We start from the raw sequence: 15,278 nt of genomic DNA on the forward strand, positions 1-15,278 counted from the left end.
TCCAGTCAGTTGGCCAGGAGGCTGTCTTCCATATTTCTTGACAGAGACGAGTGAGCACTTCCAGCGCTGCATCTGTTTGTTGAAACATCTCAATTGATATTCCATCAATTCCTGGAGCCTTGTTTTTCGCCAATGCCTTCAGAGCAGCTTGGACTTCCTCCTTCAGTACCATCGGTTCCTGATCATATGCCATCTCTTGAAATGGTTGAATATCTACTAATTCTTTTTGGTATAATGACTCCATGTATTCCTTCCATCTTCTTTTGATGCTTCCTGCATCATTTAATATTTTCCCCATGGAATCCTTCACTATTGCAACTCGAGGCTTGAATTTTTTCTTTAGTTCTTTCAGCTTGAGAAACGCCAAATGTGTTCTTCCCTTTTGGTTTTCCATCTCTAGCTCTTTGCACATGTCATTATAATACTTTATTTTGTCTTCTCGAGCGGCCCTTTGAAATCTTCTGTTCAGTTCTTTTACTTCATGAATTCTTCCTTTTGCTTTAGCTGCTTGATGCTCAAGAGCAAGTTTCAGAGTCTCCTCTGACATCCACCTTGGTCTTGTCTTTCTTTCCTGTCTTTTCAGTGACCTCTTGCTTTCTTCATGGATGATGTCCTTGATGTCATTCCACAACTCGTCTGGTCTTCAGTCAGTAGTGTTCAATGTGTCAAATCTCTTCTTGAGATGGTCTCTAAATTCAGGTGGGATACACTCAAGGTCACATTTTGGCTCTCGTGGACTTGCTCTGATTTTCTTCAGTTTCAGCTTGAACTTGCATATGAGCAATTGATGGTCTGTTCCACAGTCGGCCCCTGGCCTTGTTCTGATTGATGATATTGGGCTTTTCCATCGTCTCTTTCCACAGATGTAGTCAATTTGATTTCTGTGTGTTCCATCTGGCGAGGTCCGTGTTTATAGTCGACATTTATGTTGGTGAAAGAAGGTATTTGCAATGAAGAAGTCGTTGGTCTTACAAAATTCTATCATTCAATCTCTGGCATTGTTTCTATCACCAAGGCTGTATTTTCCAACTACTGATGCTTCTTCTTTGTTTCCAACTTTCGCATTCCAATCGCCAGTAATTATCAATGCATGTTGATTGCATGTTCGATCAATTTCAGACTGCAGGCAGCTGACAAAAATCTTCTATTTCTGCATCTTTGACTCTAGTGCTTGGTGCGTAAATTTTGAATAATAGTGGTATTAACTGGTCTTCCTTGTAGGCGTATGGATATTATCCTATCACTGACAGCATTGTACTTCAGGAAAGATCTTGAAATGTTCTTTTTGACGATGAATGCAACACCATTCCTCTTCGAGTTGTCATTCCCAGCATAGTAGACTATATGATTGTCCGATTCAAAATGGCCAATACCAGTCCATTTCAGCTCACTAATGCCTAGGATATTGATGTTTATGCATTCCATTTCATGTTTGATGATTTCCAATTTTCCTAGATTCATACTTGGTACATTCCAGGTTCTGATTATTAATGGATATTTGCAGCTGCTTCTTCTCATTTTGAGTCGTGCCACATCAGCAAATGAAGGTCCCAAAAGCTTTATTCCATCCACGTCATTAAGGTTGACTCTACTTTGAGAAGGCAGCTCTTGCCCAGTCATCTTTTGAGTGCCTTCCAACCTGGGGGGCTCATCTTCCAGCACTATATCAGAAAATGTTCCACTGGTATTCATAAAGTTTTCACTGTCTAATGCTTTTCAGAAGTAGATGCCAGGTCCTTCTTCCTAGTTTGTCTTAGTCTGGAAGCTCAGCTGAAACCTGTCCTCCATGGGTGACCCTGCTGGTATCTGAATACCGGTGGCATAGCTTCCAGCATCACAGCAACACACAAGCCCCCACAGCACGACAAACTGGCTCAGATTAAATCCAAGTTTCTTACCATGCCCCACAAGGTCCTTCATGACATGGACCCTAAGTAGCCTGCCTTCTCCCATTTTCCTGCTTACTGTCCAAACACGTGGACCTTCTTGCTGCTCCTTGAACATGCCATCTCCTCCCGACCTCAGGGCCTTTGCACTCACTCTTTGGAAAGTTCTTCCCCAGATTGCCATGGGGAGCACCCCCTTCCTTTACTCTGGTCTCTTGTCAGACACCACCCCCTTGGAGAGGTCTTCTTTGCCATGTCTGATAGTTGTCTCACTCATGCCATCCTGTTCCCCAGCTTTAGTTTTGTTCTTAGAGCTTGTTATTCACTGATACTGTATTTTATTTTTATCTGTTTTTCATTTGACTCTGCTCACTAGAATGTAAGCTGCACTAGACAGACATTGGTTATCCTTGGAGAACAAGGGCAGGCACTCAGGAGGGACCGGAGAGATGATGAAGTAATGGTTGCATGAGTGCCCGAGGCTTGTTCCCAGCCTCCACAAGTCCCTCTTCTACCCTCCCCTTCCCCAGCACCTTCTACTCCCTGCCCTGCCCCAGCCACAGGTGGGTGCTGAGAATCCCACTCTGGCCCTGTGGAGCTTTCTCCCTCCCCCTTCTTGAAGCTGCAACCCCTCTGCACAGCTTTTGCTCCTACAACCTCTCACCCTTACAGCTCAGCGTCTAAGCCTTTGCCCTTCCCTCACCTCCAGCCCTGTCCCGCTGGGGCCCTACCTTAGGTTTATCCACTGCCTGCACCTGCTTAAGGCTCAGCTCAACTGTGCCTGCCCTCCAAGGTGGCCACCTGTGACGTGTTCTGCCTGCCCCTTCTGCCAGAGTCTTCGCACAGGCTCGTTTCTGTATCCCACAGCATACCTACTGGGCCCCTGGCCCAGCCCTGGACCTGGTGCCCAGTAGGTGCTCAGAAGAGAGTCTACAAGTCTCTGAACGGACAGCTGTCCCAAACTCACTCACTCTGAGGTGCCGGTAGCTGAGGACAACCACAATTGGTGCCTTATCTGCACGTCAGAGAGGAAGCAGGGCCTATTCCTTTACAGCACTGAAACATACCTGGGAGATAATATTTTTAGTGGGGTGGCTGCTTCCCACCCCCCTTGACACTTTTCAAGCTTTTTGCTGTCTTGTAGTCTGCCCCCTCCTAACCCTCCTCTGATCTGGTGGTAGATGCACCAAACTGGGCTTGTGGGCAGTGTCTCCTGGGTGAACCCCACCTGACTCCCTCAGCGTGGGGTTCCTCCTGCGGGGTGGGGAGGGTGAACAGTTTTGAGATCTGTTGGCCCTCACAGCAGGGACCTGCTTGTGGTTATGTTGCTGACTGTGTTGTCCCTAAATGACAGTTCCTTACTTGCACTGAAAGAGCCGTTTCTTTCATTGGAGAAGACAGTCACTGCACTGCCGTTTCCGTCCTCCCCACTCCTTGAATCCAGAGAGTATCAGTGGTCAGAGGCTGTCACCATTCCTGACCTGCAGTGACTGTAACGACATGAGACACCAGGAGCCTGCTGCTATTTAGACTGGTTCAGAAGGCACAAATGGAACTAACTCAGTTTGGCTCTAAACGTGGGCTCTCCTGCTATTCCAGCAGGAAGCTGTTTGGGCTAAGCTTGCCCTGGTGGGTCAACCCCTTTGGTAAACTCTCTCATCACTTGGCCCAATGCAGCCACAACGCCTTGTGCTGGGGCCTTTAGTAATTGATGTACAGTATAGTGACCCTATACCCGGTGTAAAAAAAAAAAAAGTTTTTTTTTACACCGGGTATAGGGTCGCTATGAGTTGGAATCGACTTGATGGCAGTGGGATTGGTTTATCCAACCTGAGGGACTTGCCCCATCATTGCCCCCTGCAGACTGCAGGAGACACTGACGTTCTCCTCAATGGCCTGAAGCTGGAGGCCAAGTAGGTGGGGCTCCTTGAGCTGCAGTCCCCCTCTTGTTCTCCCTGTCACTGGGATTTACAAGACTTCCAAGTGAGAAGCCCCTGGAGAATAGTCGTAGATGTTTGCAAGTCGTGGGCCTGGATGTAATACCTGAATCTACTCCCTCTCCTAGAGTCCCCGCCGCCCACAAACATAAGCAAAGCAAATGCATCTTTTCAGCCAGCCAGGTACTGGGCACCTGTTCGGGTCAGCGCTAGAACGGAATCTTGGAAAGCATAGCACTGAGCACTTGTTTTCCGCTCTCTAGGTTTTAATGCTGAGTGATACAGAGAAACAAAATGTGAAGGATGATCTGACTGAGATGAGAAAGAGAGAGAGAGTAGAGAGACGAGGAGGGAGACAGGGAGAGAAAGAGAGAAACATGTAATTTCTTGTTGCAGAATAATTGAGAGGTCAACTTTTGCTTCATGCCTCAAGATGTTGTTGTGGTTAGTTGCTGTCCAGTTAGATCCGACTCATAGTGACCTTATGTATAGCAGAATGGAATGTTGCCCAGGCCTGTGCCATCTTCATGGTCATTAGTATGTGAGTCCCTGGTGCTGACCTTCGCCAACCCTCTGCTTTACCAACCATGATGTTCTTTTCTAGTGGCTGGTCTTTCCGAATGACCAATCCTTGCCATCCTTGCTTATGAGGAACATTCTGGTTGTAACTCTTCTAAGACTGATTTGTTGGTTTTTCTGGCATGTAGAAATTTGTTCATAAAAAGCACCATCCCCTTTGCACTTTGAGAAAACACTTCTAGCATACAGTCAGCCAACACCTTTTTGTTGCCAGAAAGAAATCTTTTTTCTTTCAAATTTTATTGTGCTTTAGGTGAAAGTTTACAGTGCAAGTAAGTTTCCCATTCAAAAATTTATACACAAATTGTTTTGCAACATAGGTTGGAATCACCACAATGTGGTAACACTCTCCCCCTCCCCCTTTCCACTCCAGGTTCTCCGTGTCCATTCATCCAGTTTCCTGTCCTTTCCTGCCTTCTTGTCTTTGCTTTTGGGCAGATGTTGCCCATTTGGTCTGGTATACTTGATTGAACTAAGAAGCACATTGCTCATGTGTGTTATTGTTTGTTTTATAGGATTATGTAATCTTTGGCTGAAAGGTGGACTTCAAGAGCGGCTTCAGTTCTGAGTTAGCAGGATGTCTGAGGGCCATAGTCTTGGGGGTTCCTCCAGTTTCTGTCAGACTAATAAATCTGGTCTTTTTTGTGAATTTGAATTTTGTTCTATATTTTCTGTGGACTAACATTTCCCCTGTGTCTTTGGCTTTCTTCATTCTCCTTTGCTCCAGATGGGGTGGGACAAACAGATATATCTTAGATGGCCACTTGCAAGCTTTTAAGACCTCAGGTACTACTCACCAAAGTAGGATGTAGAACATTTTCTTTATGAACTATGTTATGCCAATTGACCTAGATATCTCCCAAGACCATGGTCCCCAGCCCTCGGCCCCAGCTCCAGTAACTCAGTCCCTCAAGGTATTTGGATGTGCTTAGTGGGTGGCTAGGAAGTTATTTGGCTTTGCCTTGGTCAAGTTGTGCTGACTTCCCCATATCATGTGTTGTCTTTCCCTTCACCAAAGTTAACACTTGTCTACTATCTAGTTACTGATTTCCCTTCCCCATCTATCCCCTCCCTGGTAACCATCAAAGATGTTTTTCTTCTGTATGTAAACCTTTTCTTGGGTTTTTATAATAGTGGTTACATGCAATATTTGTCCTTTTGTGATTGACTTATTTCACTCAGCGTAATGCCCTACAGATTCATCCATGTTGTGAGGTGTTCTGGGGATTCATCATTGTTCTTTATCGTTGCATAGTATTCTGTTGTGTGTATGTACTAGTGCCAGAAAGAACTCTTGGATTGGATGGAGTGTTGTAGCCAGTGGTTCGATGTCCAAACCTCTTGGGCTGGGGCTGCCACCATGGGTCCTTACTCTAAACACACCCTCTTATTTTGCATCTGCAGGCACATCCTTAAATCAATAATACTAGAGTTCTTGCTGTAGAACCAGCATTTACAACTTCAGGCTCAGTACAAGATAATCTACCAAGAGGGAACTTTTGCTTGCCCTATAAAACACTTTCCGTAATGTCGCAAAACCAACCAAGCTCTGAATTGCACTGGATCCGAGGCGTGAGCTGGACTGAAACATGTGCTGGAGTTAACTGACGTGAGCAGAGGTTGGGGTTTGCCTTGGTTACCCGAGCCAATGGCTCTGAAGCCACTGTGGACAAGCATCTCAGAGCTCCCTCTAGGCTCTTATCTCATCCCAGCATGCCACAGTAGATGAGATCATCTGTACGGGACTTAACTTCAGTTGTAAAACAGAAGAAAAGTGGAAAAAAAATGTAATTGGCTGCTGCTTTCATAGTCTTGGTTCAGGAGGGAGGACTTTGATGCCAAACACAGCATCCCTAAGCCTCAGTCAGTTGCCGACTCCTGGTTTGGACCCACTGAGTACTGTCCTGACCACTGGACAGGCTCGGCCAATTGACATCAGGATGGAATTTTGTTCTACTGTGCGGGGGGTGGGGGGGGCCTTAAATCATGAAAAAAGGCTCCATAAGTACCTCCTCACTTTTGGAATTCTAAAGAATGAGTGAAAGCTTGAGTGCAAAAGCAAACATGAGAGCAAGAGTGAGAGAGAGAAAGAGAGAGAGAGAGGGACCCTATTTGCTCTTGTTTCCTCCTCTATCCCATATAAAAGATGGTTAGAAGCCCCACCCCCTTCTTTTTCCTCAGGTGGCAATTTCCCACTGAAAAGAAGCTGAGTAAATCTTGTTCATTGAAGCAAAGGTCACATATTTACCACTTAAAAATTTTCTCAAACAATTGGGGCAATGGGGCTATTCAATATTTTTAGACTCTCAACCAACCCAGCAAATTGTTACCTTGGATGAATGCTATTTACGTGTCTTATTAGAATTGATATGTTTGACACTTAAAATATCTAATAGGTCTTATTTTTGCAGTTCCTGACCACCACGGCTTTAAGAATATCCTTCAACCAGGAGGGAGACCCATTGCTTTAAGACTTGCCTGGTAAGGAACATCGTTTTGTAGTCTGTTGAAGTGCTGTCTGTCTGTGAGTTTGTGGGTGAGTCCAGGCTGCCTTCTTTAGGTCTTGTAGATCCAAGTCCTGAATAAGAGTTCTCCCAGAAGCTCCTTTTTGTTCTGTGGCAGAGGTGGACTGAAGAGAAGCTTCTGAATTCAGCCTCTTGGCTCCAGCCTTATTCTCAGGTCTTCTGGGTGGAATAAGGCATGTAATGTTGAGACAAGCTGCTGAGTCCCAGAATGGGGTCACAGATGGGGCAAAGCCCTACACAGTTGACTTCTTTCTGTCTTGTGTGAGGTCCTTAGGAGACATTGCCCATTAGATGACATTGTGGAACCAGACCTGGTGGGCAGAGGGGCTGCTGCCAAAAGCCAACCAACCCTATCCAAAGAGCATTTGAGGTCTATTTCCCCATCACTCACTACGTGGTTCAATGGTCTGACCTAGGTTTGGAGGAAACCTGCCCAGCATAGCTCACTGTTTGTCATCCCAATCAGACCGAAGCTTGCAAACCCAGTAATTGAGTGTTTCCCTGGCATAGAAGCTGACAAAAACTTAAAATAAAAAAGAAAGGGCAGTGCGTGCATTTGATGTCTCCAGCCACCCCATCTGAGGCGGTCCCTGATATCTCCATAAACTCACCCTCAGATCTAATTAGCCAAACCCACCTTCTCCTGACCACGTGCTCCGAGGTCACCACATAAACCAAGGAAATTGATAGCAGAATTACGCACTCAGAAATTAATTTTATATTGTCCTGAATATGTATTTTTTTTTTTTTTATTGTGACTTTATCTTGTTGGAAAAATGCTTTCTCCTGATTTTGTGGATACTACTGACCGTGGATTACTTTTATTTTGGTTTTTATACAACAGTTATATTAGAAATTTGCTGTTTTATTCTTACCTTCTTAGTAAAAATCCTTTTATCACACAATGGGTAATTTATATCCATTACCAGGCCTTTCAATCCTTTTCAGTAGGGCTGTCAGTGCCGTTGGCACGGTAATGATTAATGCGATCTAATAATAGTGTGCCATTATATTACCTTAGTAAAACATGTACCAACATCCTATTCGGAGCTACCAAATTCATAGCTTCCTATAATATTTTTGTTGAAAGACAGGATTACTATTTTTCAAAGCTGATTTTTCCCTTTTAACATATTTAATGAAATTCACAATTCTTTCCTTGTAATCTCGGGCATGCAGTTGGGTGTGATGGGTGAATTTTACACCGTCGGCCTCCTTGGGATTTTCAGGCAAGAGGTCCCAGTGAGCTTCCAGAGAGATTGTTTTGTTTTTGTTCGACCTGGGTTGTTGTGCCTCGAATTAAAAAAAATGCCAGGTTTCCGGGCCCTTCTGACTCGTAATAAAGAAGGCATGTTTGAGATCAAGAGGCAAAAGAGTGAGTGGCTTGGCTCAAAGGCTCTTTCCTTCCCACCTCTGTTTTATCCTCTCTTCTGTCACCTGCTCAGTCATCTGGCAGGCAGGAGGGGAGCAAAGCCAGTGAAAGTAGCTTCAAACCACTCTCCCAGGAAGGCCCCTTCCTGACCCATCTTCTCCCCCAGCTTTGACTCAACCTTCTTGTGTCTAACTAAGGCTTCTCGGCCTTGGCATATTGACATTTTGGGGTGGGTGATCCTTTGCTCTGGGGACTGTTTTGTGCATTGTAGGATATTTAGCAGCATCCCTGGACTCTACCCTCTAGATGCCAGGAGCATACCCCCTCCCCCAGTTTGACACCAAAAACATTTCCAGAAATTACCAAATGTCCCATGGGAGAAACAGTCTCCCCTAGTTGGGAGCCACTAGTCTAAAGTGATGGGAATATCAGCAGGCCTTTTTGGGGTCTGGGGGACTCCCAGTGAAGTTCCAGAGTTCATGGTGCTTCTTGGGACATCTTCGGCTTCTGGAGAGAAGCTATGTGGACCATGACCACGCGCCGCATCCCTCTCTTGGCTGAGACACAGTCCTCTTTCCTCTTCCCCACCCCTACTCTGTCACAGAGCCTGGCCCGAGCTGGGGTCTGAATCTTAGCTTCTTTCACTTAAATCCCATTATAATCACACTCATGACTGATAACATTCCACCTTTCCAAAGGGCTTTAAAATCTGTATCTACCAAGGATGACATTATTTGTGTGCCAGCAAGATGTATTCAAACAATTATACACTCCAATCATAGCGGGAGGGTTTGCCTTTCTATCCCGGTGCCTTTGTGATATGGCTTTAGCCAACGCCTCGGCTTCCATGGCCCTAGAAACCTTCAGCAGGAAAATAAATGGGAAGAAACAGGTTTTGCCCTTGATACTACTCATCCCTGAAAGCAGCTTGAATATTTGGGCTTCTTAGGGCTGAAGGTGGAGATGGGAGGTGAGTTGTTGAGCACAGGAGAGAGGGAGAGACAGATCCTTGTTTTTGATTCAGAACAAAAATTACTGCTGCAACATTGGCTGGAAATATGCAGTCAACTGAAATCAAGGAAAGTATTTTGAATACAAAATTTATATTGAAATACTTGAATCCTGATACATGTGCACCCACATATGCGTATATATTTGAATCAAGGATACGGAAGATGAGAAATAAAGCTTTTGTCATAAAAATATTGCTGGCAGTATTTGCCCTCAGATGATTCTGCCACATTGGAATATGTTTTTATTCCGTTAACATTTCCATACGAGACAATCCTTGATGCTGACAACAAATGAGAAAATGGCTCTGATTTACCACTGTGTTTGGAAGGTTTCAAATACGTTGTGAGGTGGGTGTGGGAAATGTTTTGGCGACCGGATCACTTCTTTACTGGTTTCTGGTCTGTCTCCCCTGCTACAGTTCACCCCCTGCGAGGGCGGGCCCTTATGTTTTGTGTGTTTTATTTCACTAGTTCCTGGACTGGTGCCTGACGCGTGTTGTTGTTAACTGCTTTTGAGTTGATCCCTGACTCATGGTGACCCCATGCACAACGGGACTGACTGGGCCAGACCATTGTGATCCATAGGGTTTTCATGGACTAATTTTTTTAAAGTAGATTGCCAGGCCTTTCTTCCTAGTCTGCCTTAGTCTAGAATCTCCCCTGAACATCACAGCAACATGCAAGCCTCCACCGACAGATGAGTGGTGGCTGCAGGCGAGGTGCATTGGCTGGAAGTCAAACCCAGGTCTCCCCATGGAAGGTGAGAATTCTACCACTGAACCACCCTGCCCCTGCCTGATGCATAGGAAAACCGAAAAAGCAAACCCATTGCCTTTGAGTCAAATCCGACTCACAGCGACCTTGTAGGACAGAGTAAAGCTGCCTCATAGAGTTTCCAAGGAGCTGCTGGTGGATTCTAACAGCCAGCCTTTTGGTTAACAGCCCAGCTCTTAACCACTGCTCCACCAGGGCTCCTGATGCATACTAGGTGCTTAATAAGTCTTTGGTGAATGGAAGGATGGATGGGTGGGTGAGCGGGTGCGGTGAGTGGGTGGTTGGATGGATGTGATTCTACCCCAAATCCTATCAGAAATCTTAGAGTGATGGGCTCAGTGGTCCAATTGAAATCCCACTTTTGTCACCATCTCTTGACCCCTTCCCCCCCACTTTTTTTTTTTTTTTTAAATGGTCAGTTTCAATTAAGCATTCTTATTCTTATTATCTCTTCTTTCAGTCCGGTTTATAAAATAGAAAAAAATAAATGTGCCAAAGACTGTGAGGGGCAATCTGTAGAAGCTGAACCACATGGGTGCCTCATTGTAGAAGTGTCTTTGGAACCTTACGAGGACACATATGTGGGTGCCTGGGACTGAGGGTGTAGAGGCAGGGCATGAGAAGGTGACCTCTCTAAGTGGGCCATGGACAAGGGGTTCGTGAGGCTCAGAAGACTTCCTGTTCAGACGGATGGAGGTCCCCTGCGTGGCAAAACCGTAATTTATTTGTATTTCATGTTCCTTTCGGGGCTTTTGCTTGTTCTCTTCTGACCTGCCAGGCTTGATCTCTTTGGGACTGGCCACTATTCTGTGCTCTTAAAGAGACAGGTGGAGGCTCTGGGCTGTGGGGTTCCCACGCTCAGCCATGGTGTGTGCAAACTAGCAGGGTATTGGGAAACTTATTCCCAGCGATGGGGATGGCCAAAGTCACCCTACTCTTGGCTTTTAAATGAGTGCATATTGAGTGTTAGAACAGTACCAGTAAGAATACGATAAAGAAGAGAAATGACCACTCAACCTGGCAACCTGTGGCAAGGCTGCGGACTCTGGAACTACATTTCTTAAATTGGCTCCACTTCATTGCTCGCTACTGATAATGAGTGTGTCAAGGGACTTAGGCTCACTGGACCTCAGTTTTCTTATCTGTAAAATGGGAATGATAACAATGACAGTGTAGTAGATTACATAGGTCGTTCATGCGGTGTTTTCAAAGCAATGCCTGGCTCAATATAGGTTCTTAATAAATGTTTAATTTTTTTTTGCTGTTATTATTTTCATTTTCCCTGTTCAGTCATGTTTGTTCCTTTCCCCCCTCTTTGTTGTTATTGTTGTTAGGTGCCATGGAGTTGATTCCGACTCATCGCGAGCCTATGTACAATAGAAACACTGCCAGGTCCTGAGTCATCCTCACAATCGTCACTATGTTTGAGCCCATTGCTGCAGCCACTGTGTCAATCCATCTCGCTGAGGGTCTTCCTCTTTTTTGCTGACCCTCTACTTTACGAGCATGATGTCCTTCTCCAGAGACTTGTTCTTTCTGATAACATGCCCAAAGTACATGAGACAAAATCTCACCACCCTTGCCTCTAAGGAGCATTCTGGCTGTGCTTCTTCCAAAACAGAACAAGACTGATGGACATATAGGCCAGTTGCAGATAATTAGCCTTTTCCTCTCAGGCTTATACCAGAGCTAGGAACCCCAAGACATTGCCAGGCATGTGGTCTTTCCAGCACCCCTGGAGACCTTGGTTAGCAAGTTCAGAGAACATCAGAAAGGGTGGTGAGTTTCTTCACTCAGCTTCCTCTTCCCATTGCCTTTGTGGATGAACACTGTTGACACACCACTGGGTGCTTGGGAATTACTTGGTGTTTGGGGAGCACATTCCTTGGATGGAGGCCACGTGGTCGTGGTGGGTGGGAACAGCTCTTAGAAGGGAAGGGGGCCTGTGGTTTGTCTTCCACCCCCTTGCGAGGAAGACTTTCACGTCATGGCCCAGTTTGATATTTTTAGCTTCCACTGGAATCTAATGTTTTGCTTTGGGTTTATTATGTATGCGAGTATCTTGCTGATAAATTACATGTGTAATTGTACATCATAACCACTGCTAGTCAACGACAACATATAATTAAACTCAACCTTGTAGTCATTGAACTTTTCCATCCCTGACAAGATCATTGACCACTCCAAGGAGGGATGGTCCTCCATGTATGAGCCATGCCAGTGTCTGCATGGCCTTGCTGCTTCTCCCCACCCACATGGACCCCAGTGCGCCCCAACGTATGCACGCACACGCATACAGGAGGACTTCCTTTAGACAGCGGTGTGCAGGATGGAGGCGTGGGGTCATAGGACCGGGGAGAGGGTGGCTTCTCCCTTTATTTCTGTATGTCCAGGTGGCATTCGTGATTCAGTGGTAGAATTCTTGCCTTCCATGTAGGAGGCCAGGGTTTGATTCCTGGCCAGTGCACCTCAGGTGTAGCCACCACCTGTCTGTCCGTGGAGATTTGCATGTTGCCATGATACTTAACAGGTTTCAGCAAAGTGACCAGACTAAGATGGACCAGGAAGAAAGGCCTGACTATCTACTCCTGAAAATCAGCTAATGAAAACTTAGTGGATCTCAGTGGTCCAATCTGCAACTTATCATGGGAATGGTGCAGAACCAGGCAGCGTTTTGTTCCGTTGTGCATGGGGTCGTCAATCTGATGGCAGCAAACAACACCAACAGCATGTTCAGGTGACTGTAGGTCCCAGGATAGGTGTTTGGTAAAGACTTGAATGAGTAAAACTTAAAAATGTCTTCATTTGCGGCTGAAAGCCTTTTCACTTAAAACCCCAATATTCCTTCCATTTTCCTTTTTTCGGGGATTCTTATTGAGTTTGCTCGTATGCCATATGCCAGGGGTTGACACACTCTGGCCCATGGGCCAATTCCAGCATGCTGCCTGTTTTTGTATGGCCTGGGAGCTAAGAATGGCTTTTATATTTTTAAATGGTGGAAAAAATCCAAAAGAAGAAGAGTTTTGTGACATGTGAAAAATACATGAACTTCACATTCCAGTGTCCATCAATAAAGTATTAATGGAGCATAGCCACACCCATTTATGTATGTATTGCCTATGGCTGCTTTCAGGCACAGTGGTTAAGAGCTCAGCTGCTAACCAAAAAGGTCAGCAGTTTGAATCCATCAGCTGCTCCTTGGAAACCCTATGGGGCAGTTCTACCCTGTCCTATAGGGTTGTTATGAGTTGGAATCAACTCGATGGCAATGAGTCTTTTGGTTTGGTTTTATGGCTGCTTCCATGCTATAAGGGCAGAGTTGAGTAGTTGTGACAGACACCAAGTGGTCACAAAGCCTAAAACATTTACTACCTGGCTCTACAGAAAACGTTTGCCAGCCCTGCCCTGTGGTAAGACTTTCTACCCTGTATCTTATCCAATCCTCTCAGCAATCCGCTCTGCAGGCACAGAAATTGAGGAGCAGTGAAGGTAGGTAACTTGTACAAGTCACACGTCTAGAAGATGGCTAAATCAGGATTCATGTCCCTACTCCTGTGACTCCAAAGCTTGATCTCTTCGCCACCGCTTCAGCACTATCATTTGAGGATTACTCTTTATGGGGAACTCTTACTGGAGTTTTTAATAAGCCTGAGGTCAGGTCCTAGTTGGAAAAAAATTATAATGATACTGAAATGCACTGTTGTTATTGTATGTGTTATATGCTGTTGAGTTGATTCCGACTCGTAGTGACCCTATAAGACAGGGTAGAACTGCCCCATAGGGTTTCCAGGGAGCAGCTGGTGGATTTGAACTGCTGACCTTTTTGTTAGCAGCCTGAGCTCTTAACCACTGCACCAACAGGGCTCCTGTTATTGGGAGCGGTGGCAAATTGAGGGAGAGAGTGAAAATGGGAGGGGGCTGTCAGTGAGCTGAGCTTTCATTTACTTGTTATACTTCAGCTCTAAGAGCCACGCCCTGGGCTGTATGGCAGGATGGATTTTCAGCTCTGCTAGAAGAGGAGCTAGTTCTGGGATGCCAGTGTGTCTGTATGTGTAGCATTTTCTCAGGATTAGAAGAAAAGCCAAATCAATCAATAACTCCCTCTTGCATTAAAAAATAAGTTATTTCCATAACCCAGAGGAAAGAAAACCAGGGTATACAGGGGAACATGTTGATTCATTCTCTCCCCTTCATTCTTTTAACCACACGTTGTTTGGGATGAATCCTAGAGGAGGAATCTTTGGCCAGACCCTTTCTCAGAGTGTCAAGATCCCCTCTCCCATTCCTTAGAGACTGTCCTGTTGGAGGAGCCCTTGTGGCATCACGGTTAAAGAGCTCAGCTGCTAACCAAAAGGTCAGCAGTTCAAATCCACCAGCTGTTCCTTAGAAACCTTTTGGGGCAGTTCTGCTCTGTCCTATAAAAAAAAAAACTATAGAGCCCCTTTAAGTCTGAATCGATGAAGGCAATGAGTTTGGTTTTGGGTTTTTGGCCCTACTGGAGGCAGATGGTTAGTTGGCCCGTTGTTACTAATGAGGGACCAGGCATTTTCTCTCTCTGCCTCCTCCTCTCCTTTCCATCCACCAGGGTCTTTAACTGATGTGTACGGTTGGTACCAGGAACCTGCTGATATTTCTTGATACAGAAGACAAAGCACGGATAGTTATTTGTTCTTTCTTCAATGGACAGAAAAGTCTTAGTTGATTTTTCATATTTGTGTGCATTATGGGAACAATCTATCAATCTAAGTGTTTAGGGGTGTTAGAAAGCTCCAGGGAATAGTTGGTTTCGAGTCCATCTCAGGCAAACAGATTGTGGCTCTCCTTTTATGTTTGGGAATGCATGACATTTCCCATAATAACTACTGTATTTCAACAATAGGCTTCAAGCAGTTGCAGCGCGAAGCACAACAGTGTTTTTCATGAACTGTTGGCTGAGGTTTGAGTCCAGCAGAGCTGGACTCTTACCCTCACAGTTTTCTGGCTCAGTTCATTTTGCACAAAGGGAAGTATGGTAATCTGAGTTGTAGGATAATAATGTGATCGGCATGTTAGCACACTGCAAGAAAGACAGCAATAACATTGGAGTTTGAGTTTCACCCTTGAAAATTTTGCAGTCCTGCCTCCAGCAAGGGGCTCACACCTAGTAGGTGCTTGGTAAATATTTGAGGAAGGAATTAGTTTGGTAATTACTT

General features: G+C 45.3%; 1 protein-coding gene across 5 annotated transcripts in view; it reads left to right on the forward strand.

The window, feature by feature from the left end:
- ZNF536 (zinc finger protein 536) overlaps positions 1 to 15,278 on the forward strand; it is a 351,144-nt gene that overhangs the window by 52,638 nt on the left and 283,228 nt on the right. For 4 of the 5 annotated variants that reach the window (XM_049863979.1, XM_049863975.1, XM_049863976.1 and 1 more), the window contains exon 2: positions 6,814 to 6,883. The exons of the other annotated variant lie outside the window; for it this stretch is intronic. The gene's annotated coding sequence lies outside the window, so the exon portion shown is untranslated. The remainder of the gene's footprint in view (positions 1 to 6,813; positions 6,884 to 15,278) is intronic. 5 annotated transcript variants of the gene reach the window in all.

This window comes from Elephas maximus, chromosome 21 (assembly GCF_024166365.1).
Source record: "Elephas maximus indicus isolate mEleMax1 chromosome 21, mEleMax1 primary haplotype, whole genome shotgun sequence".
In the NCBI taxonomy this organism is placed as follows: domain Eukaryota; kingdom Metazoa; phylum Chordata; class Mammalia; order Proboscidea; family Elephantidae; genus Elephas; species Elephas maximus.